Source organism: Pristiophorus japonicus (assembly GCF_044704955.1).
Source record: "Pristiophorus japonicus isolate sPriJap1 chromosome 24 unlocalized genomic scaffold, sPriJap1.hap1 SUPER_24_unloc_1, whole genome shotgun sequence".
Lineage (NCBI taxonomy): Eukaryota > Metazoa > Chordata > Chondrichthyes > Pristiophoridae > Pristiophorus > Pristiophorus japonicus.
In genome coordinates this window covers 3,286,010-3,314,007 of record NW_027250648.1, presented here as the reverse complement: position 1 = coordinate 3,314,007, position 27,998 = coordinate 3,286,010, and the positions used below count along the sequence as shown (strand labels likewise).

The 27,998-nt window shown below is 44.4% G+C and overlaps 1 protein-coding gene and 1 long non-coding RNA gene across 2 annotated transcripts in view; one reads left to right on the top strand and one right to left on the bottom strand.

The window, feature by feature from the left end:
• LOC139241199 (zinc finger protein 665-like) overlaps positions 1 to 27,998 on the bottom strand; it is a 131,832-nt gene that overhangs the window by 9,053 nt on the left and 94,781 nt on the right. The window lies entirely within an intron of this gene.
• Positions 314 to 27,465, top strand: LOC139241203 (uncharacterized). The gene is made up of 3 exons (XR_011588815.1): positions 314 to 428; positions 2,556 to 2,771; positions 25,650 to 27,465. It is a non-coding gene; the product is annotated as an uncharacterized lncRNA (long non-coding RNA).

Below are 27,998 nucleotides of genomic sequence, written 5' to 3'. Positions count from 1 at the left end.
TGAGTCCACGCCCAGATCAGCCATGATCTTATTGAATGGCGGAACAGGCTCGAGGGGCTAGATGGCCTACTCCTGTTCCTAATTCTTATTAGGCTGGAGAGCTCTATGCCGGCCGGCAGGGACACGATGGGCCGAATGGCCTCCTTCTGTGATGTCACTGTCTGGGATTCTATGACGTCACAGGTCTCACCAGCAGTCGCACTGCCTGATGCGTGATTGACAGCCCAGCGTCCGGGAACCGCGCCCGGCACAACGCCCCCTCTCGGTCACTGTTCGTAATAACCGCGCATGCCCAGAGGACGCTAACCTCCCCCACACACGGGGCTACGCCTGCGCGATCGGATCTTGTGGCGCGGAGACGGGTCGGCGCGGGGCCTTCCGGGGAAAGGCGTTTGTGTCCGTTAAAGAGCCGCGATCGGTGACGTAAAGTGAGTTTTCTCCGCTCCGATTGGGTAGAGAATCGCGCGGGGGGAGGGGGAGAATAAAGGGAAATCCGAACCTGAGAGTCCGCACATCCGGGTCCCCGACACCACTTTACACAGTTTGGCGGAGCGCGCTCGAGGGACACGTGACACTAGCCCGCGGCCTGATTGACGGGAGATTCCGACCAATGGGGAGCCAGAGGGGCGGGACTTGTGCCGCTGATTGGCTGAGCCGTAGGACGTGACTTTGTGCAGTCCCGTGTTCAGGGCCTGGGACCAGTGGAGACTGTGGGCCTTTATTGGACACAAGCCTTTGGGGCTCACATTTTAGCACAGACTTTTAAATTCATCAATAAAAGGGACAGGGTCTCTAATAAAGAACATAACATCAAAAATAGGAGCCGGAGTCGGCCACCATTCAATAAGATCATGGCTTGTCTGATCATGGCCTCAGCTCCACTTCCCCCCGGCTTCCCATCACCCTTTATCGCTCAAAAATCCGTCTATCTCCACCTTAAACATATTCAATGTCCCAGCCTCCACTGCTCTCTGGGGCAGGGAATTCCACAGATTTACAACCCTCAGAGAGAAGAAATTCCTCCTCATCTCAGTTTTAAATGGGCTTCCGCTTATTCTGAGACTATGTCCCTTAATTTTAATTTCCCCTATGAGTGGAAATATCCTCTCTGCATCCATCTTGTCGATCCTCATCATTATCATATATTTCGATAAGATCACCTCTCATTCTTCTGAACTCCAATGTGTAGAGGCCCAAGCTACTGAGCCTATCCTCATACATCAAACCCGTTATTTCCGGAATCAACCTCGTGAACCTTCTCTGAACAGCCTCCAATGCAAGTATATCCTTCCTCAAATACAGAGACCAAAACTGCACGCAGTACTCCAAGTGTGGCCTCACCAATACCTGTACAGTGGTAGCAGGACTTCCCTACTTTTATACTCCATCCCCCTTGCAATAAAGGCCAGCATTCCATTTGCCTTCCTGATCACTTGCTGTACCTGCATGCTAACTTTTAGTGTTTCATGCACAGGTACCCCCAGGTCTCTCTCTACTGCAGCTTTTCTATTTTTCTATTTTTTCGGCCAAGTGGATAACCTCACATTTTCCCACATTATACTCCATCTGTCAAATTTTTGCCCACTCAGTTAGCCTGTCTATATCCCTTTGCAGATTTCTTATGTCCTCCTCACAATACCCACAGTCACTGATACCAATCCCCTCCTGTCTGATATAAACCAACCCCACAGTCAGTGACACCAATCTCCTCCTGTCTGATATAAACCCACCCCACAGTCACTGACACCAATCCCCTCCTGTCTGATATAAACCCACCCCACAGTCAGTGACACCAATCCCCTCCTGTCTGCTATAAACCCACCCCACAGTCACTGACACCAATTCCCTCCTGTCTGATATAAACCCACCCCACAGTCACTGACACCAATCCCCTCCTGTCTGATATAAACCCACCCCACAGTCACTGACACCAATCCCCTCCTGTCTGATATAAACCCACCACCCAGTCACTGACACCAATCCCTTCCTGTCTGATATAAACCAACCCCACAGTTACTGACACCAATCCCCTCCTGTCTGATATAAACCAACCCCACAGTCACTGACACCAATCTCCTCCTGTCTGTTATAAACCAATCACAGTCACTGACACCAATCCCCTCCTGTCTGATATAAACCAACCCTACAGGCCCAGAAAGATTAAACTGAGCCCGTTACTTGGATTGAACTTGTCTCCATTCCCGTGCTGAGGGGATTGCTGTACCAGACGGAGGGGCAACATTTGGGGACTCTGATTCCCCACCAATTCCCATTCCCCTTTCTGGTGGATAATGGAGGGGTCACTGTGTGTAATGTGCAAGTCAGTAAGAATTCTAATTGGAGATGTGCATCAGTGAAACCTTTCAGACACTGAATTGTAGATTTTGTATCAAAGATCGATTTAGGATTGAAGTAAAATTTCAGAATTTTATTGCAAACAAAATTCTGAAGAGAGTTCTGATGAAAGGTCATCGACCCGAAACGTTAACTCTGTTTCTCTCCACAGATGCTGCCTGACCCGCTGAGATTTCCAGCATTTTCTGTTTTTATTTCAGATTCGAGGACAGAACAGTTCAGGATCTGACATTCCAGGATTCTCACAGACAGAACAGACAAATATTTCTCCTTCCACATTCAAAGGCCGATGATATTCAGGTCCTGATTAATCGAGTGACTCTGTCAGATCTTGACATGATGTTTGGTTTGAGTTTCCCGTCTGCAAATCCTCCCCTTCTAATACCCTGTAAAAGGAGTTTACAAAAGACATCACTGTAAGTACAGGATAGAAATTCAGAACAGACAAATCTAGTTTCTATGAAACGTTCTTTCCTCTCGTTTCCCCAAAGCTGTAAATGCCTGTCCCACACACTCTCCCTCCCTGAGCTGAAATCTAAACCCACGCACCATCTCCAACATTTCTTTCATGCACTCCCAGTTTGCTCCCTCCCTCCCTCTGCTCTGGTTGGGTTCAGTTCTTCACCCACTGTGTGCAGAGTGAGAATAAAATCAATGAGGCAATGATTTTCTCTCCTGACCATTGTGACCCTGAAGCCCCGCCCACTATGTGTTCCAGAACCAAGATGGCTGCGCTGCACGTGGAACCATTCACTCTTTCCTCGACCAAGATGGCAGCCCGTAACCCGAGCCTGTCACTGATAAAAAGCCTCACAGGCGCCGTTCGATGAAACATAGAGTGGGCTGCTGGATCACTTTCGGGCCCTGAGGGTATTCTCCAACTTTATTAACCTTGCAGCGCAGCCTACCCAAAGTTTATTAATCTCCCGCTCCCAGTCACCGGCACTATTTTGCGTGTGTTTTATTGCCCGCGTTGCTCAAAACCCAAATCTGGAAACACAGAGTAAGCAATTGAGAGGTGATCTCACCGAAATATAATTGATTATGAGGGGGATTGCCAGGGCAGATGCTGAGAGGTTGTTTCCACTGGCTTGAGAGTCTAGAAGTAGAGGGCATAGTTTCAGGATAAGGGGTCGGTCATTTAAGACAGAGAAATGGATGAATTTCATCGCCGAGAGCGTTGTGAGTCTTTGAAATTCTCAATCCAAAGGACGGTGGATGCTGAGTCGTTGAATATATTCAAGGCTGGGATAGATAGATTTTTGGACTGTTGGAGAATCGAGGGATATGGGGATAATGCAGGAAAGTGGAGTTGAGGTCGATGACCAGCCATGATCTTATTGAATGGCGGAGCAGGCTCGAGGGGCCGTATGGCCTACTCCTGCTCCTAATTCTTATGTTCTTATATAACTTCACACCTTCCCATGAAAACCTCCTCAGAATTGATAACACTAATTGTTTCCTTTCTCCATTAACCCCTCCTGATCTCGTTGGCTCTGAGAAACTCCTCTGGGTGAACGTCACTGGGGAAAATGCAAGTTGTGTGTGGAATTAAATAATCATGTTTAAAAAACTCTGGCGCCTGCAGTAGATGTTTATCATCAGCAGGTGGCGGCAGTGACCGTATTGAAACAGGAACCATGCAGAGGCTGCTGTTGCTGAGCAGATCAGTTATATCGTCGTTATCAATCAATAATTACTGATACTCAGATTACTGCTCAGTCCAATTCTAAGAGAGCATGCATCCTTAGAATTAATTTGACGGAACAATAGAGATTGAATTAATTCCAATCCAGACTTTGGGAAGTATGTCAAGGCCTTGAAGATGGTGCAGAAGAGATTTACTAGAATTTTATCAGGAATAAGGTATTTCAGTTATACAGAGACGAGAGAAACTGGGATTGAGCAGAGAAGGTTAAAGGATGATTTAATAGAGGTGATTAAAATGATGAAATGTTGTGATAGAATCCTAGAGGTTTACGACACAGAGGGAGGCCATTATGCCCATTGTGTCTGTGCTGGCTGAAAAGCAGCCATCGAGCCTAATCGCACTTTCCAGCTCTTGGTCCATAGCCCTGTAGGTTACGGCACCTCAAGTGTTGAGAATGTGTGCAGAAGGATTATGAATGTGGCAGAGGGATGGAGATAGGGAATCATGGGAAAATAGCTAAAGAAGTGTCAAGATACTGACAATTGCAGAATCAACAGAAAAAAAAGGGGTTACTGAGAGTTGAGGTTAAACACGGGTCACGGGAAAGAAAAGGCAATCACGGATAGGAGAGGGTAACGTAATGCTTTTTACTGATAAGAGGGAAATAGGTTTTACTGATAAGGAAGAAGAATTTAATGAGGCTATAAACAAGCTGACCTCGGGGCCAGCTCTAATTAGGACATACTCGGGGGGGAGGAAGAAAGGGAGTGGATAGACCAAGTGCTAATCAAATGTGTTATGTTTTGACAATGTATTACTACTGTGCTTTTCGCGCTGTAAAGGGGCTTGTCCAGAGGAAGGTAAACAGGCTCTGACAGAGAGTGTTCCTTTGTCTTGACAAGTCCCGGCCGGAGAATCTTCAATAAAGGTCTTTTACAGAAAAGGCAAGAAGGTGTTCGCGTCAGTGTATTCGCTGAAACAGATTGAGGGAAAAAGAATCCGTATTAACAGTGTATATCCAGGTACTTTTTCAATGAGATGAGGGTTTCTGTCTGTACCTCCCTTTCAGGCAGTGAGTTCCAGACCCCCACCACCCTCTGGATGAAAAGGATTTCTCCTCGATCCTCTCTAATCCTTCTACCAATTACTTTACATCTATTCTCCCTGGTTATTGACCACTCTGCTCAGGAAATAGTTCATTCCTATCGAAGAGGGTGGATAAAGGGGAACCAGTGGATGTGGTGTATTTGGACTTCCAGAAGGCATTTGACAAAGTGCCACATAAAAGGTTACTGCACAAGATAAAAGTTCACAGGGTTGCGGGTAATATATTAGCATGGATAAAGGATTGGCTAACTAACAGAGAACAGAGAGTCAGGAAAAATGCTTCATTCTCTGATTGGCAACTAGTAACTAGTGGGGTGCCGCATGGATCAGTGCTGGGCCCCCAACTATTTACAATCTATATTAACGACTTGGAGGAAGGGACCGAGTGTAACGTAGCCAAGTTTGCTGACAATACAAGATGGGAGGAAAAGCAATGTGTGAGGAGGATACAAAAAATCTGCAAAAGGACATAGACAAGCTAAGCAAGTCGGCAAAAATTTGGCAGATGGAGTATAATGTTGGAAAGTGTGAGGCAGAAAAAATCAAAGAGCAAATTATTATTTAAATGGAGAAAGATTGCAAAGTGCCGCAGTACAGCGGGACCTGGGGATACTTGTGAATGAAACAGAACCTGCATAGTATGCCGGTACAGCAAGTGATCAGGAAGGCCAATGGTATGTTGGCCTTTATTGCAAAGGGGATGGAGTATAAAAGCAGGGAAATCTTGCTACAGCTATACAAGGTTTTGGTGACATCACACCTGGAATACTGCGTGCAGTTTTGGTTTCCATATTTACAAAAGGATATACTTGCTTTATAGGCAGTTCAGAGAAGGTTCACTCGGTTGATTCCAGGGATGAGTGGGTTCACATGAGGAAAGGTTAAGTAGGTTGCGCCTCTACTCATTGGAATTCAGAAGAATGAGAGGTGATTTATCGAAACGTATAAGATTATGAGGGGGCTTGACAAGGTGATGCAGAGAGGATGTTTCCACTGGTGGGGGAGATTAGAATTAGAGGGCATGATCTTAGAATAAAACAGAGATGAGGAGAAATTTCTTCTCTCAGAAGTTTGTAAATCTTTGGAATTCGCTGCCTCAGAGAGCTGTGGAAACTGGGACATTGAATAAATTTAAGAAGGAAATAGACAGTTTCTTAAACAATAAGGGGTTATGGGGAGCGGGCGGGGAGGTGGAGCTGAGTCCATGATCGGATCAACCATGATCTTATTAAATGGTGGAGCAGGCTCGAGGGGCCGTATGGCCTACTCCTGTTCCTATTTCTTATGTTCTTCTGTTCTTATCGACTCTATCGAGACCCCTTATAATTTTGTACACGTCAATAAAATCTCCCCTCAGCCTCCTCTGTTCCAAACAAAACAACCCGAGCCTATCCAATTTTTTCTCATAGCTAAAGTTCTGAAGTCCTGGCAACATCCTCGTCTATCTCCTCTGTACCCTCTCTAGTGCAATCACATCTTTCCTGTAATGTGGTGACCAGAACTGAACGCAGTACTCTCGCTGTGGCCTAACTAGTGTTTTATAGAGTTAATGCATAACCTCGCTGCTCCTATATTCTATGTCACGACTAATAAAAGCAAGCGACTAACAAAATCCTTTTGAACCACCTTATCTACCTGTCCTGCTACCTTCAGGGATCTGTGGACCTGCACTCCCAAGGTCCTGGAGTACTGGGACAGTTTGGGTCTCCTTATCTAAGGGGGGATATACTTACCTTGGTGGTGGTGTAACCGAGCTTCACTAGATTGATTCCTGGGATGAGAGAACTGACTTATGGTGAGAGATTGTGTCGAATGGGCCTATACTCTGCAATTTAGAAGAAGAACGAGAGATGCTCTCATTGAAAGATACAAGATTCTGAAGGGGATTGACAGGGTAGATGCTGAGAGGTTGTTACCCCTGGCTGGAGAGTCTAGAACTAGAGGGCACAGTTTCAGGATAAGGGGTCGGCCATTTAAGACAGAGAAGTGGATGAATTTCATCACTCAGAGCGTTGTGAGTCTTTGAAATTCTCAATGCAAAGGACGGTGGATGCTGAGTCATTGAATATATTCAAGGCTGGGATAGATAGATTTTTGGACTGTAGGAGAATCGAGGGATATGGGGAAAATGCAGGAAAGTGGAGTTGAGGTCGATGATCAGCCATGATCTTATTGAATGGCTGAGCAGGCTCAAGGGGCTGTATGGCCTACTCCTGCTCCTAATTCTTATGTTCTTATATAACTTCACACCATCGGCGGCAGCAGCAATCGCCGGCTCCACGTGCCGGGGAGGCGGGGTCTGCGACTGCTCGGGGGGGGGGGGGGGGGCAATCTCCACGCTGCCACTGCGCCCGCCGGTGGCCTGCTGAGGTGTTGACATTTGAGAGTGCCACTGGTGTAAATCCGGCGCAAAGCATACGGAAACCGCGCTGCAGCCTTTTCAAGAGACAGTTGAGCCTGCGCACTTCCGATAGCAACTGGGGGACAACCACATGCTACCTGACTGAGTATTTCCAGCATTTTATGTTTTTAATTGAAAAGGAACAGTGCTTGGCTCTCTCATTTCACATGTCTCATCAAACCTCTTATACTTTTGAAGAATTATGACATCAGCATATAGAAGGCACTGATCCACAGAAGAAAAATGCAGAACTTCATTGATTCAGATCTCCAAGTCTTCCTGGAGGAGACTGAAAGCAAGAGGAACAGACTGGTGGGGTGGGGTGCCAACAAACCACCCAGAAATATCACTGGAAGAAAATGGCAGTGGCATTGAGAGCTAACTACCTCACATCCCCAAATCTGCAGACCAGTGCTGGAAACAAGATCAACAACCAGAGTAAGCAAAGTAACACACTAGGCACTCACCCTTTTCTTCACCCACCCTGAGCACCAGCATACTCTTCATCCTCCTAAAGCAACACTTGCACGCGTAACCCTTCGCAATACACTCTGATGAATGGGGAGGGGGAGGAGGCTCTAACTCAGCATCCTGCACTATGGCTACCCAGTTCTCCTAATAGCAACGAATTAAATATATAACCCTAAAACCCCTTCTTCCACTTTAACAGACTGATAGTCTCCAAATTGCCTACTTCTGCTTTTCCATGACACTGGCACTCAATCAACTGCTAATCTTCTCATCATTAACTATCTTCTTGCAGGACAAATTGTCACTGAAATCCCACCAGAAGCAGCTCACTAAATCCCTACCCTTTACCATTTCATCCGCATGTTCAGCCATGAACTCATTGAATGGCGGTGCAGGCTCGAAGGGCCGAATGGCCTACTCCTGCACCTATTTTCGATGTTTCTATGTTTTCTTCCCATGAAAACCTCCTCAGAATTGATAACACTAATTGTTTCCTTTCTCCATTAACCCTTCCTGATCTCGTGGCCCTCTTGTGGTTGGCTCTGAGAAACTCCTCTGGGTGAATGTCGCTGGTAAAATGCAAGTTGTTGTCTGGAATTAAATAATCATGTTTAAAAACTCTGGCGCCTGCAGTAGATGTTTATCATCAGCAGGTGGCGACAGTGACCGTATTGAAACAGGAACCATGCAGAGGCTGCTGTTGCTGAGCAGATCAGTCACCGTCTGCATTGTTAGAACAAGTTATATCATCGTTATCAATCAATAATTACAGATACTCAGATTACTGCTCAGTCCAATTTTAAGAGAGCATTCGTCCTTAGAATTAATCTGACAGAACAATAGAGATTGAATGAATTTCAATTCAGACTTTGGGAAGAATGTCAAGGCCTTGAAAATGGTGCAGAAGAGATTTACTAGAATTCTACTAGGAATGAGGTATTTCAGTTACACAGAGACGGGAGAAACTGGGATTGAGCAGAGAAGGTTAAAGGATGATTTAATAGAGGTGATTAAAATGATGAAAAGATGTTATAGAATCCTAGAGGTTTATATTACACGAGACCCTGTCTCTGTTTATATTACACTAGGCCCTGTGTCTGTTGATATTACATGAGACCCTGTCTCTGTTTATATTACACTAGACCCTGTCCCTGTTTATATTACACGAGACCCTGTCCCTGTTTATATTACACTAGACCCTGTCCCTGTTTATATTACACTAGACCCTGTCCCTGTTTATATTACACGAGACCCTGTCTCTGTTTATATTACACTAGGCTCTGTGTCTGTTTATATTACACAAGACCCTGTCTCTGTTTATATGACACTAGACCCTGTCTTTGTTTATATTATACTCGACCCTGTCTCTGTTTATATTACACTAGACCCTGTCTCTGTTTATATTGCACTCGACCCTGTCTCTGTTTATATTGCACTCGACCCTGTCTCTGTTTATATTACACTAGACCCTGTCCCTGTTTATATTACACGAGACCCTGTCTCTGTTTATATTACACTAGGCTCTGTGTCTGTTTATATTACACTAGGCTCTGTGTCTGTTTATATTACACAAGACCCTGTCTCTGTTTATATTACACTAGACCCTGTCCCTGTTTATATTACACTAGACCCTGTCCCTGTTTATATTACACGAGACCCTGTCTCTGTTTATATTACACTAGGCTCTGTGTCTGTTTATATTACACAAGACCCTGTCTTTGTTTATATTACACTATACCCTGTCTCTGTTTATATTGCACTCGACTGTCTCTGTTTATATTACACTCGACCCTGTCTCTGTTTATATTACACTCGACCCTGTCCCTGTTTATATTACACTAGGCCCTGTCTCTGTTTATATTACACTAGGCTCTGTGTCTGTTTATATTACACAAGACCCTGTCTTTGTTTATATTACACTATACCCTGTCTCTGTTTATATTGCACTCGACCCTGTCTCTGTTTATATTACACTCGACCCTGTCTCTGTTTATATTACACTCGACCCTGTCCCTGTTTATATTACACTAGGCCCTGTCTCTGTTTATATTACACGAGACCCCGTCTCTGTTTATATTACACGAGACCCCGTCTCTGTTTATATTACATGAGACCCCGTCCCTGTTTATATTACACTAGACCCTATCTCATAGAAACATAGAAAATAGGTGCAGGAGTAGGCCATTCGGCCCTTCTAGCCTGCACCGCCATTCAATGAGTTCATGGCTGAACATGCAACTTCAGTACCCCCTTCCTGCTTTCTCACCATACCCCTTGATTCCCCTAGTAGTAAGGACTTCATCTAACTCCTTTTTGAATATATTTAGTGAATTGGCCTCAACAACTTTCTGTGGTAGAGAATTCCACAGGTTCACCACTCTCTGGGTGAAGAAATTCCTCCTCATCTCGGTCCTAAATGGCTTCCTCCTTCTCCTTAGACTGTGTCCCCTGGTTCTGGACTTCCCCAACATTGGGAACATTCTTCCTGCATCTAACCTGTTTAACCCCGTCAGAATTTTAAATGTTTCTATGAGGTCCCCTCTCATTCTTCTGAACTCCAGTGAATACAAGCCCAGTTGCTCCAGTCTTTCTTGATAGGTCAGTCCCGCCTTCCCGGGAATCAGTCTGGTGAACCTTCGCTGCACTCCCTCAATAGCAAGAATGTCCTTCCTCAGGTTAGGAGACCAAAACTGTACACAATACTCCAGGTGTGGCCTCACCAAGGCCCTGTACAACTGTAGCAACACCTTCCTGCCCCTGTACTCAAATCCCCTCGCTATGAAGGCCAACATGCCATTTGCTTTCTTAACCGCCTGCTGTACCTGCATGCCAACCTTCAATGACTGATGTACCATGACACCCAGATCTCTTTGCACCTCCCCTTTTCCTAATCTGTCTCCATTCAGATAATAGTCTGTCTCTCTGTTTTTACCACCAAAGTGGATAACCTCACATTTATCCACATTATACTTCATCTGCCATGCATTTGCCCACTCACCTAACCTATCCAAGTCACTCTGTAGCCTCATAGCATCCTCCTCGCAGCTCACACTGCCACCCAACTTAGTGTCATCTGCAAATTTGGAGATACTACATTTAATCCCCTCGTCTAAATCATTAATGTACAGTGTAAACAGCTGGGGCCCCAGCACAGAACCTTGCGGTACCCCAGTAGTCACTGCCTGCCATTCTGAAAAGTCCCCATTTACTCCTACTCTTTGCTTCCTGTCTGACAACCAGTTCTCAATCCATGTCAGCACACTACCTCCAATCCCATGTGCTTTAACTTTGCACATTAATCTCTGTGTGGGACCTTGTCGAAAGCCTTCTGAAAGTCCAAATATACCACATCAACTGGTTCTCCCTTGTCCACTCTACTGGAAACATCCTCAAAAAATTCCAGAAGATTTGTCAAGCATGATTTCCCTTTCACAAATCCATGCTGACTTGGACCTATCATATTACCACTTTCCAAATGCACTGCTATGACATCCTTAATAATTGATTCCATCATTTTACCCACTACCGCTGTCAGGCTGACCGGTCTATAATTCCCTGTTTTCTCTCTCCCTCCTTTTTTAAAAAGTGGGGTTACATTGGCTACCCTCCACTCGATAGGAACTGATCCAGAGTCAATGGAATGTTGGAAAATGACTGTCAATGCATCCACTATTTCCAAGGCCACCTCCTTAAGTACTCTGGGATGCAGTCCATCAGGCCCTGGGGATTTATCGGCCTTCAATCCCATCAATTTCCCCAACACAATTTCCCGACTAATAAGGATTTCCCTCAGTTCCTCCTCCTTACTCGACCCTCCGACCCCTTTTATATCCGAAAGGTTGTTTGTGTCCTCCTCAGTGAATACCGAACCAAAGTACTTGTTCAATTGGTCCGCCATTTCTTTGTTCCCCGTTATGACTTCCCCTGATTCTGACTGCAGGGGACCTACGTTTGTCTTTACTAACCTTTTTCTCTTTACTAACCTTTTTCTCTTTACATATCGATAGAAACTTTTGCAATATGTCTTAATGTTCCCTACAAGCTTCTTCTCGTACTCCATTTTGCCTGCCCTAATCAAACCCTTTGTCCTCCTCTGCTGAGTTCTAAATTTCTCCCAGTCCCCGGGTTCGCTGCTATTTCTGGCCAATTTGTATGCTACTTCCTTGGCTTTAATGCTATCCCTGATTTCCCTTGATAGCCACGGTTGAGCCACCTTCCCTTTTTTATTTTTATGCCAGACAGGAATGTACAATTGTTGTAATTCATCCATGCGGTCTCTAAATGTCTGCCATTGCCCATCCACAGTCAATCCCTTTAGTATCATTCGCCAATCTATCCTAGCCGATTCACGCCTCATACCTTCAAAGTTACCCTTCTTTAAGTTCTGGACCATGGTCTCTGAATTAACTGTTTCATTCTCCATCCTAATGCAGAATTCCACCATATTATGGTCACTCTTCCCCAAGGGGCCTCGCACAACGAGATTGCTAATTAATCCTCTCTCATTACACAACACCCAGTCTAAGATGGCCTCCCCGCTAGTTGGTTCCTCGACATATTGGTCTAAAAAACCATCCCTTATGCACTCCAGGAAATCCTCCTCCACCGTGTTGCTTCCAGTTTGGTTAACCCAATCTATGTGCATATTAAAGTCACCCATTATAACTGCTGCACCTTTATTGCACGCACCCCTAATTTCATGTTTGATGCCCTCCCCAACATCACTACTACTGTTTGGAGGTCTGTACACAACTCCCACTAACGTTTTTTGCCTTTGGTATTCTGCAGCTCTACCCATATAGATTCCACATCATCCAAGCTAATGTCCTTCCGAACTATTGCCTTAATTTGCTCCTTAACCAGCAATGCTACCCCACCTCCTTTTCCTTTTATTCTATCTTTCCTGAATGTTGAATATCCCTGGATGTTGAGTTCCCAGCCCTGATCATCCTGGAGCCACGTCTCCGTAATCCCAATCACATCATATTTGTTAACATCTATTTGCACAGTTAATTCATCCACCTTATTGCGGATACTCCTTGCATTAAGACACAAAGCCTTCAGGCTTGTTTTTTTAACACCCTTTGTCCTTTTAGAATTTTGCTGTACAGTGGCCCTTTTTGTTCTTTGCCTTGGGTTTCTCTGCCCTCCACTTTTCCTCATCTCCTTTCTGTCTTTTGCTTTTGCCTCGTTTTTGTTTCCCTCTGTCTCCCTGCATTGGTTCCCATCACCCTGCCATATTAGTTTAAATCCTCCCCAACAGCACTAGCAAACACTCCCCCTAGGACATTGGTTCCAGTCCTGCCCAGGTGCAGACCGTCCGGTTTGTACTGGTCTCACCTCCCCCAGAACCGGTTCCAATGCCCCAGGAATTTGAATCCCTCCCTGCTGCACCACTGCTCAAGCCACGTATTCATCTGCGCTATCCTGCGATTCCTACTCTGACTATCACGTGGCACTGGTGGCAATCCCGAGATTACTACTTTTGAGGTCCTACTTTTTAATTTTCTGTTGATATTACACTAGACCCTGTCTCTGTTGATATTACACTAGACCTTGTGTCTGTTGATATTACACTCGACCCTGTCTCTGTTGATATTACACTCGACCCTGTCTCTGTTGATATTACACTCGACCCTGTCTCTGTTTATATTACACTAGACCCTGCCTCTGTTTATATTACTCTAGACCCTGTCTCTGTTTGTATTACACTAGACCCCTGTCTCTTTTTGTATTACACTAGACCCCTGTCTCTTTTTGTATTACACAAGATCCTTTCTCTGTTTATATTGCACAAGACCCGGTCTCTGTTTATATTACAGTAGACCCTGTCTTTCTTTATGTTACACGAAACCCTGTCTCTGTTTATATTACACTAGACCCTGTCTCTGTTTATATTACACTAGGCCCTGTCTCTGTTTATATTACACAGGACCCTGTCTCTGTTTATATTACACAGGACCCTGTCTCTGTTTATATTACACAGGACCCTGTCTCTGTTTATATTACACAGGACCCTGTCTCTGTTTATATTACACAGGACCCTGTCTCTGTTTATATTACACAGGACCCTGTCTCTGTTTATATTACACAGGACCCTGTCTCTGTTTATATTACACAGGACCCTGTCCCTGTTTATATTACACCAGACCCAGTCTCTGTTAATATTACACTGGACCCTGTCTCTGTTTATATTACACTAGGCCCTGTCTCTGTTTATATTACACTAGGCCCTGTCTCTGTTTATATTACACTAGGCCCTGTCTCTGTTTATATTACACAGGACCCTGTCTCTGTTTATATTACACAGGACCCTGTCTCTGTTTATATTACACAGGACCCTGTCTCTGTTTATATTACACTGGACCCTGTCTCTGTTTATATTACACTAGGCCCTGTCTCTGTTGATATCACACTGGACTCTGTCTCTGTTGATATCACACCAGAACCTGTGAAGGTGTGGACCTTAGGAGGAAGCCAATATGGTTCATCCACTCGGCACTTCCAGCTGAAGATGGTTACAAATGCTTCAGCCTGGTCTTTTCCACATCGTTATCATTGAGGATGGGGATATGCATGTAGCCGCTGCCTCCGGTCTTTTTTTTAATTGTCCACCACGATTCACAACTGGCTGAGCAGGACTGCAGAGCTTTGATCAGTTCCGTTGATTGTGGGATTGCTTAGCTCTATTTATAACATGTTGCTTTCGCTGCTTTGCATGCATGCAGTCCTGTGTTGCAGCTTCCACAGATTGGCACCTCAATTTTAGGTACAACTTGTGCTGCTCCTGGCATACTCTTCTGCACTTCTAGTTGAACCAGGGTTAATCCCCTGGTAGAATGAGAGATATGAGCTTACATATTATGGTGGAATACAATTCTGCTGCTGATGGCCCACAACGCCTCATGGATCTATTCTGAATCTATCCCAGTTAGCATGGTGGCATTGTCACACAACACGATGGAGTTTGTCCTCAATGTTAAGACGGAACTTTCTCCACAATGACTGTGCGGTGATTACTGCTACCAATGCTGTCATGGACAGATGCAGGTAGGTTGGTGAGGACGAGATCAAATAGGTTTTTCCCTCGTGTTGGTTCTCTCACCACCTATCCTTGACTTGGCCAGCTCGGGCAGTAGTGGTGCTAGTGAGCCACACTTGGTGATGGACATTGAAATCATATACCCAGCGTATGTTCTAGGCCCTGTATCTCATTGCATCCTCCAAATGGTTTTCAACATTTCGCAGTGCCAATTCCTCAGCTGAGAGATAGTGGTAGGCACTAATCAACAGGAGGTTTCCTTCACTTTTTCTGAGGTGAAGCCATGCGCTGTCATGGTATAGCATCAGCATTTCAGACTTTCAGGACCACTACCCCTAGACTGAATACCACTGTGCCGTGGCCTCTGGTGGGTTTGTCCTGCCGGTGGGACAGAACATATCCCGGGATGGTGATGAAGGAGTTTTGGACCTTGGCTGGTAGGTATGATTCTGGGATCATAACTATGTCAAGCTGTTGATGAATTAGCCTGAGAGATAGCTCTCTCAACATTGTCACTAATCCCCAGATGTTAGTGTGAAGACTTTGCAGGCTGAACTGGCCTGGGTGTATTCTTGTTGTCTCCGAATTCTGTGCCTATGTTGCAGCCAATGGTTCATCCTGCTTTATTTGTTTGTTCCTTTATTCCTTTTTGATACAAGTGACTGGGTTGCAGGCCCCTTCAGAGAGCAGTTAATAGTCAATCACGTTGGTGTGGAATAGAGCCACAAGTAGGCCAGAACGGGCCTGGACAGAGGTTTAATTTTCCAAGGGACACAGCGTTTCCTTTTAAAACACTGCACCTGTATATTTATCCATTCTATTGAATTACAAATTAAGATAAAATAGACTGCATCAATTTGTTTGTTGAGTGACACTAACCAACGTTAAATGTGCAATAATCTATTCTATTTCTTCAATGATTGTCGCTGACGGAAGTAATGATGTCACCTAACATGTTTGTTCAATGACTGTAAATAACATTAATGTTAATTCTAACTAATTGTGTCCATGGAGATTTAACACCAGGTATAATAAGCGATCTTTTGAATGTCGAATAGAGTGCATGTGGGATCCCGAACAGACATTGCTGCTTCTTGCAGGATATGCATCTCCCGCCAAAGGCCCAGTCTATGCCATTTACTACACTGCCCTTGCAGCTGTCGCTGTTCCAGGTAAAGTATTGCAGCAAGCTATTCATTCATTAATTAATAGATTGTTGGCAGTTATCTTCAAGTATTGGAAAACCAAAGCTCTGGGTAGACCGCATTTGAAGTACTGCATTCAGTTCTGGGCACCGCAACTCAGGAACATTTAATTGACCTTGGAGGAGGTGCGAGGCAGATTCGGCACAATGATACCTGGGCTTAATGGGTTACATTTTCAGAACAGGTTGCATCAACGTGGTTTGAATTACAGCAGAATAGAAGATTAAGAGGTGCTTAAGATAATTGAATGATTTATAGGGTCGAGGGAAACCTTTCCTCTTGCAGCAGAGTCAAGAACAAAGCAGCATTGTTGTGTATCTGCAAAGCATGCACTCCCATGTTCCGCCACCAGAGAGCTCAATCCCTGAAGTCCCAAGGGATCCCAGCATCCCTTGGGAGCACTGTATAAAGGCCTGTTCCTCACTCTAGAGTGTCTTATTAAAGACTGAGGTCACTGTAACTGCAGCCTCACCTGTGTTAGGAACACAATAACTGGCGACGAGAATATGAATCCAATGCAAAGATGCAGCAAACTGTGGGCATCCTGGTGAAGTTCTCGGAGGGCGAGAACTGGGAAGCCTATGTCGAACGGCTAGACCAGTACTTTGTAGCCAACAAGCTAGATGGAGAAGGAAGCGCTGCAAAAAGGAGAGCAGTCCTCCTCACAGTCTGCGGGACACCGACCTACAGCCTCATGAAGATTCTTCGAGCTCTAATGAAACCCACAGATAAGTCGTATGAGGAGCTGTGTACAGTGGTTCGGGAGCCTCTTAACCCGAGGGAGAGCGTGCTGATGGCAAGCTATCGGTGCTAGACGTGCCAGCGATCTGAAGGTCAGGAAGTGGTGAGCTACGTCGCCAAGCTAAGGCGACTTGCAGGACAATGTGAGTTTGATGGCTACCTGGAGCAAATGCTCAGAGACGTTTTAGTACTGGCCATTGGCCACGAGACCATCCTACGAAAACTTTGACTGTAGTGTCACCGACCCTCAGTAAGGCCATTGCGATAGCACAGGCGTTTATGTCCACCAGTGATAACACCAAACAAATCTCTCAGCACACAAGTGCTAGCAATCTTCATAAATTAACTGGAACTGTGTTTGTGAGCAGAAATGTATAGGGCAGAGACCACGAGTCTGCAACTGCCATCAGGCCTCAGGTGACCGAGATGACTCAGAGACCCCAACAAAGGATGAATGCAAGGCAATTCACACCTTGTTGGTGTTGTGCAGGCTTCCATTCAGCCTATTCATGCCGCTTCAAAGGGTATGTTTGCAAGAGCTGTGGAACAATGGGGCACCTCCAAGGAGCTTGCAAAAGAGCTGCAAGCTCTTCAAAATCTGCTAACCACCACGTGTCAGAGGAAGATCGGTCCATGGTGGATCAAAGCAATTTCGAGCCTCAGAGAGAGGAGGCAGATGCTGAAGTACACAGGGTGCGCACATTTGAGACGAAATGTCCACCTATAATGCCAAACATAAAATTGAATGGCTTACCTGTAGCCATGGAACTGGACACAGGCGCTAGCCAATCCTTCATGAGTAAAAAGATGTTTGCGAGACTGTGGTGCAACAAGGCATTCATACCAGCCCTGATTCCCATCCACACGAAACTGAGAACGTACACCAAAGAACTGTCCTGGGCAGCGCCATGGTCGAGGTCACCTATGAGGGCACGGTGCATGAACTGCCACTCTGGATTGTCCCGGGCGATGGTCCCACACTGCTTGGAAGGAGCTGGCTGGACAAAATCCACTGAAACTGGGATGACATCCGAGTGCTATCACATGTTGATAATGCCTCATGTACCCAGGTTCTCAACAAGTTTCCTTACCTTTTTGAGCCAGGCATTGGAAACTTTTCCGGGGCGAAGGTGAGCATCCACTTGGTCCCAGAAGCACGACTCATTCAGCACAAGGCGCAAGCGGTACCTCACATGATGAGGGAGAGAGTGGAAATCGAGCTGGACAGGCTGCAACGCGAGGGCATCATCTCCCCAGTGGAATTCAGCGAATGGGCCAGCCCGATTGTTCCAGTACTCAAAAGTGATGGCACGGTCAGGATTTGTGGTGATTATAAAGTAACTGTTAATCGTTTCTCGTGATGGGACCAATACCCACTACCTAAGGCAGATGACCTATTTGCGAAGCTGGCAGGAGGCAGGGTTCACCAAGCTCAAACTGACTTCGGCCTACATGACGCAGGAGCTGGAGGAGTCTTCGAAGGGCCTCACCTGCATCAACACACACAAGGGACTGTTCATCTACAACAGATGCCCATTTGGAATTCAGTCGGCTGCAACGATCTTCCAGAGAAACATGGAGAGCCTAATCAAGTTGGTACCACACACGGTGGTCTTTCAGGACGACATATTGGTCATGGGTCGGGACACCGCTGAGCACCTACAAAACCTGGAGGAGGTCCTCCAGTGACTGGATCGCGTAGGGCTGCGGCTGAAGAAGTGGAAATGCGTCTTCATGGCAACAGAAGTGGAGTTTTTGGGGAGAAAGATCACGGCGGATGGCATTCGGCCAAGACAGAGCTATCAGGAATGCGCCCAGGCCACAGAATGTCACGGCGCTGCGGTCGTTCCTGGAACTCCTCAACTATTTTGGTAACTTCCTACCGGTGTTAAGCACCCTTTTAGAGCCCCTACATGTGTTGTTGTGCAAAGGTGAGAACTGGGCATGGAAAAAAAAACAAGTAATTGCTTTTGAGAAAGCCAGAAACATGTTATGCTCCAACAAGCTGCTTGTATTGTATAACCCGTGGAAAAGACTTGTGCTAGCATGTGACGCGTTGTTGTATGGAGTCGGGTGTGTATTACAACAAGCTAACGTTACGGGGAAGTTGCAACCTATCGCCTATGCTTCCAGGAGCTTGTCTAAGGCCGAGAGAACCTACAGCATGATTGAGAAAGAGGCATTAGCGTGTGTGTTTGGGGTAAATAAAATGCATCAGTACCTGTTTGACCTCAAATTTGAGCTGGAAACCGATCACAAGTACCTCACATCCCTGTTCAGTGAAAACAAGGGACTAAATGCTAATGCCTCAGCCACATACAAAGTTGGGCACTCACGCTATCAGCATATAACTATACCATCCGCCATAGGCCGGCACCGAGAACTATGCGGATGCTCTCAGTCGGCTACCATTGCCCACCACGGGGGTGGAAATGGCGCAGCCCGCAGACTTGTTGATGGTCATGGAAGTGTTTGAAAATGATAAATCACCTGTCACGTCCCGCCAGATTAGAACTTGGACTAGCCAAGATCCTCTGCTGCCGTAGTAAAAAAACTGTGTACTGCATGGGAGCTGAGCCAGCATTCCCATTGAAATGCACGAGCCAATCAAGCCGTTCCAGCGGCGAAAGGACGAGCTGTCCATTCAGGCAGACTGCCTGTTGTGGGGTAACCGCGTAGTGCTACCAAAAATGGGCAGGGAGACGTTCATCTCGGATCTCCACAGCACACACCCGGGTATAGTAATGATGAAAGCGATAGCCAGATCCCACATGTGGTGGCACGGTATCGACTCTGACTTAGAGTCCTGTGCCCAGTTGAACAACGCGCCCAGAGAGGCACCACTAAGTTTGTGGTCCTGGCCCTCCAGACCATGGTCAAGGATCCATGTCAACTATGTGGGCCCGTTTCTCGGTAAAATGTTCCTGGTGGTGGTGGATGCTTTTTCAAAATGGATTGAATGTGAAATAATGTCGGGAAGCACCGGCACCGCCACCATTGAATGCCTGAGGGCCATGTTTGCCACCCACGGCCTGCCTGACATACTGGTCGGTGACAACGGGCCATGTTTCACCAGTGCCGAATTTAAAGAATTCATGACCTGCAATGGGATCAAACATGTCACCTCGGCCCCGTTTAAACCAGCCTCCAATGGGCAGGCAGTGCGGGCAGTACAAAGCATCAAACAAAGCCTTAACCGAGTCACAGAAAGCTCAATCCAAACCCACCTGTCCCGAGTACTACTCAGCTACCACATGAGACTGCACTCGCTCACAGGGGTGCCCTCAGCTGAGCTTCTCATGAAAAGGACACTTAAAACCAGAATGCCTCTGGTTCACTCCAACCTGCATGATCAGGTACAGAGCAGGCGGCAGCAACAAAATGTAAACGATGGTCGCGCCACTGTGTCACGGGAAATTGATCTGAATGACTCTGTGTATGTGCTAAACTATGGACATGGTCCCAAGTGGATCGCGGGCACGGTGATAGTTAAAGAAGGGAATAGGGTGTTGTTGTCAAACTAGACAATGGACAAATTTGCATAAAGCACCTGGACCAAACGAGGCTGCGGTTCACAGACTGCCCTGAACAACCCACAGCAGACACCACCTTTTTCGAGCCCACAACACACACCCAAAGAATCAACGACACCACTCCGGACCAGAAAATCGAACCCATCAGCCCTACAGCCCTACAGCCCAGTAAGGCCAGGCTCACCTAGCAGCCCTGCAGGGCCAACAACACGGCAGCCCAGCGAGGGCACAGCCAACACTCCAGAACAGACATTTGTACCGAGGTGGTCCACCAGAGAAAGAAATGCTCCTGACCGCCTCACCTTGTAAATAGTTTTCACTTTGACTTTGGGGGGGGGGGGGGGAAAGTGATGTGTATCTGTAAAGCATGCACTGTCATGTTCTGCCACCAGGGAGCTCATCCCCTGAAGTCCCAAGGGATTCCAGCATCCCTTGGGAGCATTGTATATAAGCCGGCCCCTCGGGCCTGTTCCTCACTCTGGAGTGTCTTATTAAAGACAGTACTCTAGTGTACAGTACTCTATATGTGATATGGAGATCAGAACTGTGCATAGTACTCTAAGTGTGATATGGAAACCAGCACTCTGCACAGTGCTCGAATTGTGATTTGGAGACCGGAACTGTGCACAGTGAGGTGGGTTATGGAGACCCGACCTGTACGCAGCACTCTCAGTGTGATATGGAGACCAGAACTGTGCACATGACTCGAAGTCTGGTCTAACCAAGGTTGTATAGAAGTTGAACATAACTTCTCTGCTTTTCACAGTTTACCTCCCTGTATCTCACAACACTCACCTGGCATTTTTACGTCCCAGACCGACCCACCTCATCGAACCTCGCAGTAGATTGCGCTGTTCCCCAGCTCTGTCTCGGTGATGGTTAACTGGCTGCTCAGGATGTAGGCTCCCTTCTTGTTGAGCACTGACGGGTAGGTCTTCAATCCAGTGGCGATCGGCTCTTTTTCTTTCCTCCAGGAAAGGCTGGTGATTTCCGGGGAGTAGTCCATCGCGAAGCAGCCGTAGGTGACGGGGCCACCAGAATTGGGTTGTTCACAGGAGGAGAGCAGGGCGTAGAGTTTGGGAGGAGATGGTGTCGCTGGGAAAGATAGGCCAATTGGACAAGTTAGACTCTGTAATCAGTGCTTATAAAATAACCAAACAACTCGAAATTTCACGACAGGATGAACTAACTCCATCATTTGCCCATCAAACCCTATTTGAGTTTCTAGGAGTTATAAGACCCGACGTGAAACGCCTCCACTTAACTCCAGTCTTGTATCTAAGAAAAGTCACGAGTCTTAAAGGGACATTCTGTCCAGCAGGCCACTTTGTACCGAAAGAATGCTGGGATATTGTATCGTGAACTTCTTCCAGCTATTATGGAACTTTCCCCTCAATCCCCAGCCACTTTTACAGTAGATTATTTCACATTATGTCCTCTGAGCTCCTCCCTACATCCTTTTGCTATCAGAATCTTATTAGCAGCACCGAATCAGGCCAGTCCATTTTAATTTGCTGTTTAAAATAACCTTTTGGATCAAATTTTTGGTCAACTGCCAGAATCACTGCTGACCATACTAAAGAAAATTGATATCTCCTTATGTCACAGTTTACCTCCTTAAGCTCATATGAATCGTCTTGGGACGTTTTACTATGTTAAAGACGCTATATAAATGCATGTGTTGTTTTCGGGGGTACACTTGTTTGAATAGCGGTGCGGTGAATTATCCTAATCACACAACATGTACAGCAAGATCTACTAGTTGTATTAACTTTTTTAAATCCCGGCATGTTTATAAAGCATGACCCAGACGGAAAAATAATACAACTTTACAGCACTGAAGGAGGCTATTCGGCCCATCACACCTCTGAAATATCTCTCCACCAATCCCGTTCGCCTTCCAATTCCCAATCTTCTTCTCAAACGTTCAATTTTATTAAACTATTATGGACTCTGCATGCAGCCCTCTTTCTGATAGGACAGCCCATGTCCTAACAGTCCCTGTGTAGAATAGTACCCTCTCCCTTCATTCTATTGCTGCTGATTTTTAATCAGTGCCATTTACTCATCAACTCACCGACCTGGGGAAATATGTTTCCCGAATCTCTTCATAAAACCCTTCATAATTCCAAAACCCCTCTATCAGACCTCATCTAAATCTTCTTTGTTCCCATGACAATAAAGGACGTTCCAATAAATGGTTGAAGTCTCCTTTAAAATGTGAATTGAATAATTCAGCGCTCAGATTTGAACCAGAAACTTTTGCACAGCCTGATGTCGAGGATTCAAGCGTTATCTCAATCGGGATTGATTCGAGTCCATCTCTTTCCTGCTCAGAATTGTAGGAAGAGCGATGCAGTGTGAGTTGTGCTCTATCCCCTGCTACTGCTTGGATGTCTCCTGACCTCCCTCCTCCCACTCACTCAATTAACTAATCCGAATGAAATACGATTCCCAAAGCCGGTTATATGGAACTTTAAATGCTCCATTTAATTTTACAAATTACTTTCCAGCCTCCCACCAGTGAGAACAGGCACTGCTTTCTGGGTCGTTACAGTCATTCTTGTTGTTCGTACCGAACATAATTTAAACATCGAGTCAGGTTTCTTCTCGAAATACCTAATATTGGCAAACCTTAAACATTATAAATCAATTGGTTATCAGCCGGGTCTATGCTAGGAAGGACAAAGAATAACTGACGTGGTTACTGCTGATATGGGTAACTCTCGCTTCTGGTTTGTGCGGATAACTCAAACACCTGTTTATTGGTCAGATACTGAAATCTCGGTCTACACCGTGAAGTTACAGAGAGGGTCGATGTTGGTGTTGCAATAGATGTTGTACATATAGACGTTCAAATGGCATTTATAAAGTATCTCATCAAAAGATTATTCGGAAGATAGAAGCACATGGGATTAAAGGGTTGGAGGTAACTTGGGTATGTAATTGGCTGCGAGAGAGGAGGCGGCGAGCAGTGATGAACGGATGTTTTTCTGACGGGAGAGAAGTGAGGTCGCCCATTGGTCGGTATGAGGACCATTGCTTTTCCTGTTTTATATATAAATTACTTGGACTTGTTTATAGGGAGTACAGTTTACAAATTCACGGATGATGCAAACTTGGCAACATAGGAATGTGTGAGCAGGATAGCAGCGGACTTCAGGAGTACATTGACAGACTGGTGAAATGGGCAGACGCATGGCAGATACAATTTAATGCATTTTGGAGGAACAACTAGGAGAGGCAATATAATCTGCCAGGCACTAATTTGAGGGAGGTGCCATAGCAGAGGGTCCTGGGGGTTCACATTCACAGCTCTTTGAAGGTGGCAGGGCAAGTTGATTAGGCGGTTAAGAAATTGTGTACGTTATTGCCATTGTAAAAGGGGCCTTGAATACAGAAACAAGGAAGTCATGCTAAACCTTTACAAATCACTGGTTAGACATCAGATGAAGTAGTGTATACAATTCTGACCACTACAATTACAAAGGATGACAAGGCCCCAGGATGATACCAAGGATCAGAGACTTCAGTTATGTGGAAAGATTGGAAAAGCTGGGATTGTGCATTAAAGCAGTGAAAATTAAGGGGAGGCCTAATAGAGGTATTCAAAATTGAGAGAGGTTTTGTCAAAGCAAGTCAGGAGAAACGGTTTCCTCGGCCGAGTACGTCGTTAACCAAAGGTCACAGATTTAAAATAATTGGCAAAAGAACTAGAAGGAAAATGAGGGGATTTTTTTTTCAAAGAGAGGATTAAGTTCTGGAAACGCTTCATAATGTTGAACACCTCTATCTATTTTCATTGTCTGTTGTAGTGCAAGGGGATATTTAAAATAAAGGGACTGAGAAATTTGACGCAAACGATTCAATTGGAGACCGTTACAGAGTCTGAAAGATTATTGTGAATGGCAACTCATCGCAGGCTGAATATATCTCTTCAAATGTTTCACAGAAGTGCAGTTCAGTTACTGTGTGCCTTGTGTTGTGACCCAGTCCAACAGCTGCATCTCACGTGCGTATGCCCCTGCCTGGTACATTTAAAAAAACAATTGAACGAAATGATGGTGTCAAACATAACATTCCCATGATGGTTATTTGGAGCGTGAGGCTCGAAATTCACCATTTAAATTGTCAAAATAACTTCCAGCCTCCCATCAGATCAGAACAGGCGCTGCTTTCTGGACCGTTGCAGTCTTTTCCTGAAACTGTTCTGAAAGTGAGCTCAAGATCAGGCCAATCTCATTCAATCATTATCTGATACTCAAAATGTTTAAAGTTTAGAAATTCATTAAAAATTATGCAGTTATTTTGCAATAAGGTTAAACTCAATTAATGCACAGTTGTTTCATTGGAGCAATGGAAATATTTATTTGTATATATCTGGCTCGATAACTCGCACTTTATTAGTTGGATGCAAATTAAGGCTCCTTAAACAACCCTGGATAAAGCATTTTCAGGTCTGTTATATTACAAATAATATAAAGTAAAGTGCCCTCTGCACTGTATGATCAGGTGTATCAAGGGATTGATTCTGAGAAAAGCCGTATCAATACTGCACTGTCAAACAGTCCAGATAATGTACCGCACTAGTTGAATATAGAGAAGAGCTCCATCTACTCTGTCCCACCAAACACTACCAGGGTAGATAGAACACGAGTTAGATATAGAGTAAATTTTCCCTTTACACTGTCCTATCAAAAAGTCACGGGACAGTTACAGCACGGGTTAAATACAGAGTTAAGCTCCTTATACATTGCACAATCAGACTGACCCAGGGCAGCTACTACACGGGTTAGATACAGAATAAATTCTCCCTTTACACTATCCCATCAAACGCTCCCAGAGCTCCAGGGCAGATACAGCACAGGTTAAATACAGAGTAAAGCTCCCTTTACACTGTCCCATCAAACACTCCCAGGGCAGGTATAGCACGGGTTAAATACAGAGTAAAGCTCCCTCTACACTGTCCCACCAAACACTCCCGGGGCTTGTACAGCATGGATTAGAAATGAATTAAAGCTCCTTCTACAGTCTAACAGAAGTGTTTTTGAACTGCTGCTTCTGAATGCCACAAACTGCGTTATTGGGCCCATTTCTGAGGTGCCTCCTCAAACTTAATCTGAAACTGTCATATTTTTCACAGATACAAGCTTCTCAAATAAATGAGTCGAATTGTACTCCATGAAATACAAGAGGACAAAGCGGAAGGTTTACAACCAGTCAGGAGCACTACTGATTCTCACACAGTGAGCAGGCGCACAGAAACAGAACAGGCACAATCGTGCTCTCAGCAGATAAATCGCTTCAATCTGTCAGTTTCAATGAAGCTGATTTACAATTGATCTCTTATCAATTTTCGATCATCTCAAAACTGCACGTTTTAAAAAAATTACACTGATATTAATTTGAAAAACTTTCTTCCACTTCCAATCATTTCTCCCGCCCTCTCCGCAATCGTACACATCCTGAAAAAATTATATCGAAATAATTCACATTTCTGGGTAATTTGCTGGATTTAATCGGGACTTCCTGTCAGAGCAGGAATTTGACAAACCAGGAAACAGTTACATTGAAAACCGATTAGCCACTGGTTCAATATAATTTCATAATTAAATATAAGTGTAAAATCATCGAGACAAAACACGAAGTTAATTTATTAAAATCTGCGGCGACATCTTATCCATCTGAACACAGCTGAGTAAGACATTATTGTTTACTAAATTAATGTTAGACATAATTTAAAATTCTCTCCAACCTTAGAGATGTTGCAGTAACTGTAATCCTATCCAGTGTACATCGCAATTGTGGGAGGTCATTAATGGTTATACTCTCACTGAGAGTATACTGATATTATACTCTCAGGTAATATTGATGTTAGCTGATGTTAGCATTATAATAAAATTAGTTAATATTCATTTTAATCCTGTTTCTGCTTGGTAACGTGTGAAATATTAGTGTTTCAGTTAAATTAACATGGCACTTATCAATTTTAAAATATTAAGAATCATATTAATAGATAAAGACATTCAGACTAATATATTATTTTTACTTGAATCAAATCACATTTGATTCAATACATTCCCGCTCTCTATCTACACACTTGTAAACTCAGCATGTTTCTGAACTCTCTGATACAACATAAACTCCATCTTTTCTCAGAGTGGATTTCACATGATGGATTTAGGAGTGGACTATTTTAAATAGTTCAAAGTCTGGCCGTGGTTACATCTCACTAACTATCGGTGGGCTGTAATGCCGTATGTTTTCTAAATCAAGGCCCTCCAGTTTAAACATTTTCTTCATTCTTACTTCATAAAATATATTTTATAGTTAACAGGCAACAGACCAGTGTTCAGTCAGTAACAGAGCCTCCGCTATTTAATAACATAGACAATCTTTTCATATTTAACTCCCGTAATTCACACAATGCCCGTAAATTAATTATTAAATATATTCAGCTATTTATTGAAACTACGTTCCAGAATGATCAACGTAATATTGGCGGGGAACAAACATTCAGGTCAACTGCGGCACTGACATTTAATGAGCAAATGGAGGAGAGATTTTGTTGATCAATTTAACATGAATGATAGTTAAACATAACTCTTAAATGTAATCTGTTCACTGTCTATAAATCTATCCCACATACAGCACAGCTATGGGAGACAGGATGTTGTTAATCAATTCAAAAATAATATCGACTTTTTGTAATTAAATTAATTTGCTTGAATTTCAATGGGTTGTGTGTCTGTCAGTCTGTACTTTCCTTGAATTTAAATAGAATCACATGAACAATGCTTTGACTGCCAGCGATGTCTACCGCCCAGCCTCTCATCTTACAAACGGTTTCAGATTAGCTTAGTGATAATTGTCTCGCTATGAAACAACAAATAATATTGAAGACATTGCATGGTTTCGGCTGCAAGTAAGAATTTAATAACCCGTCAGATTTATGACATTTACAAACTGCAATTTACAACTCGCATTTAATTGATATTTGAATACAATCTGTCATGAATCTGTGTAAAACAGGGAGATAACAATTAATTTCAGACCCTGCTTGAACTGCGGTGGAATCAGTATGCTGTTATTAAAATAATTTCACGCATAATCAGAAATTGCCTCCAATCTCTAAAATTTTCCGCTCACGTTAATTGTGACCAGTGCGCAGCAGAATTGTGGGAGCTAATAATAATACATGAATATGAATTCCATCGCATATTTAGTGATATTGGGCAACATTACCGCATTATAATTGTTTGAATTATATTCATTTACCTCCCCTTCAACCTGCAAATGTTTAGTCATATAATTCGAAATTACAGTAACATTTCATGTATTAAATGTGTGCACCGTAAACCATAGGTTAATAGTTGAATCTGTAATTCTCACTTAAATAATAAGATGGAGAAAATTAGTTATAAACGATTTTTAATATATAAAACCTATTTTTGTCTGCCTACAATTATCTTTGAAACAGTTTTAAACGGAT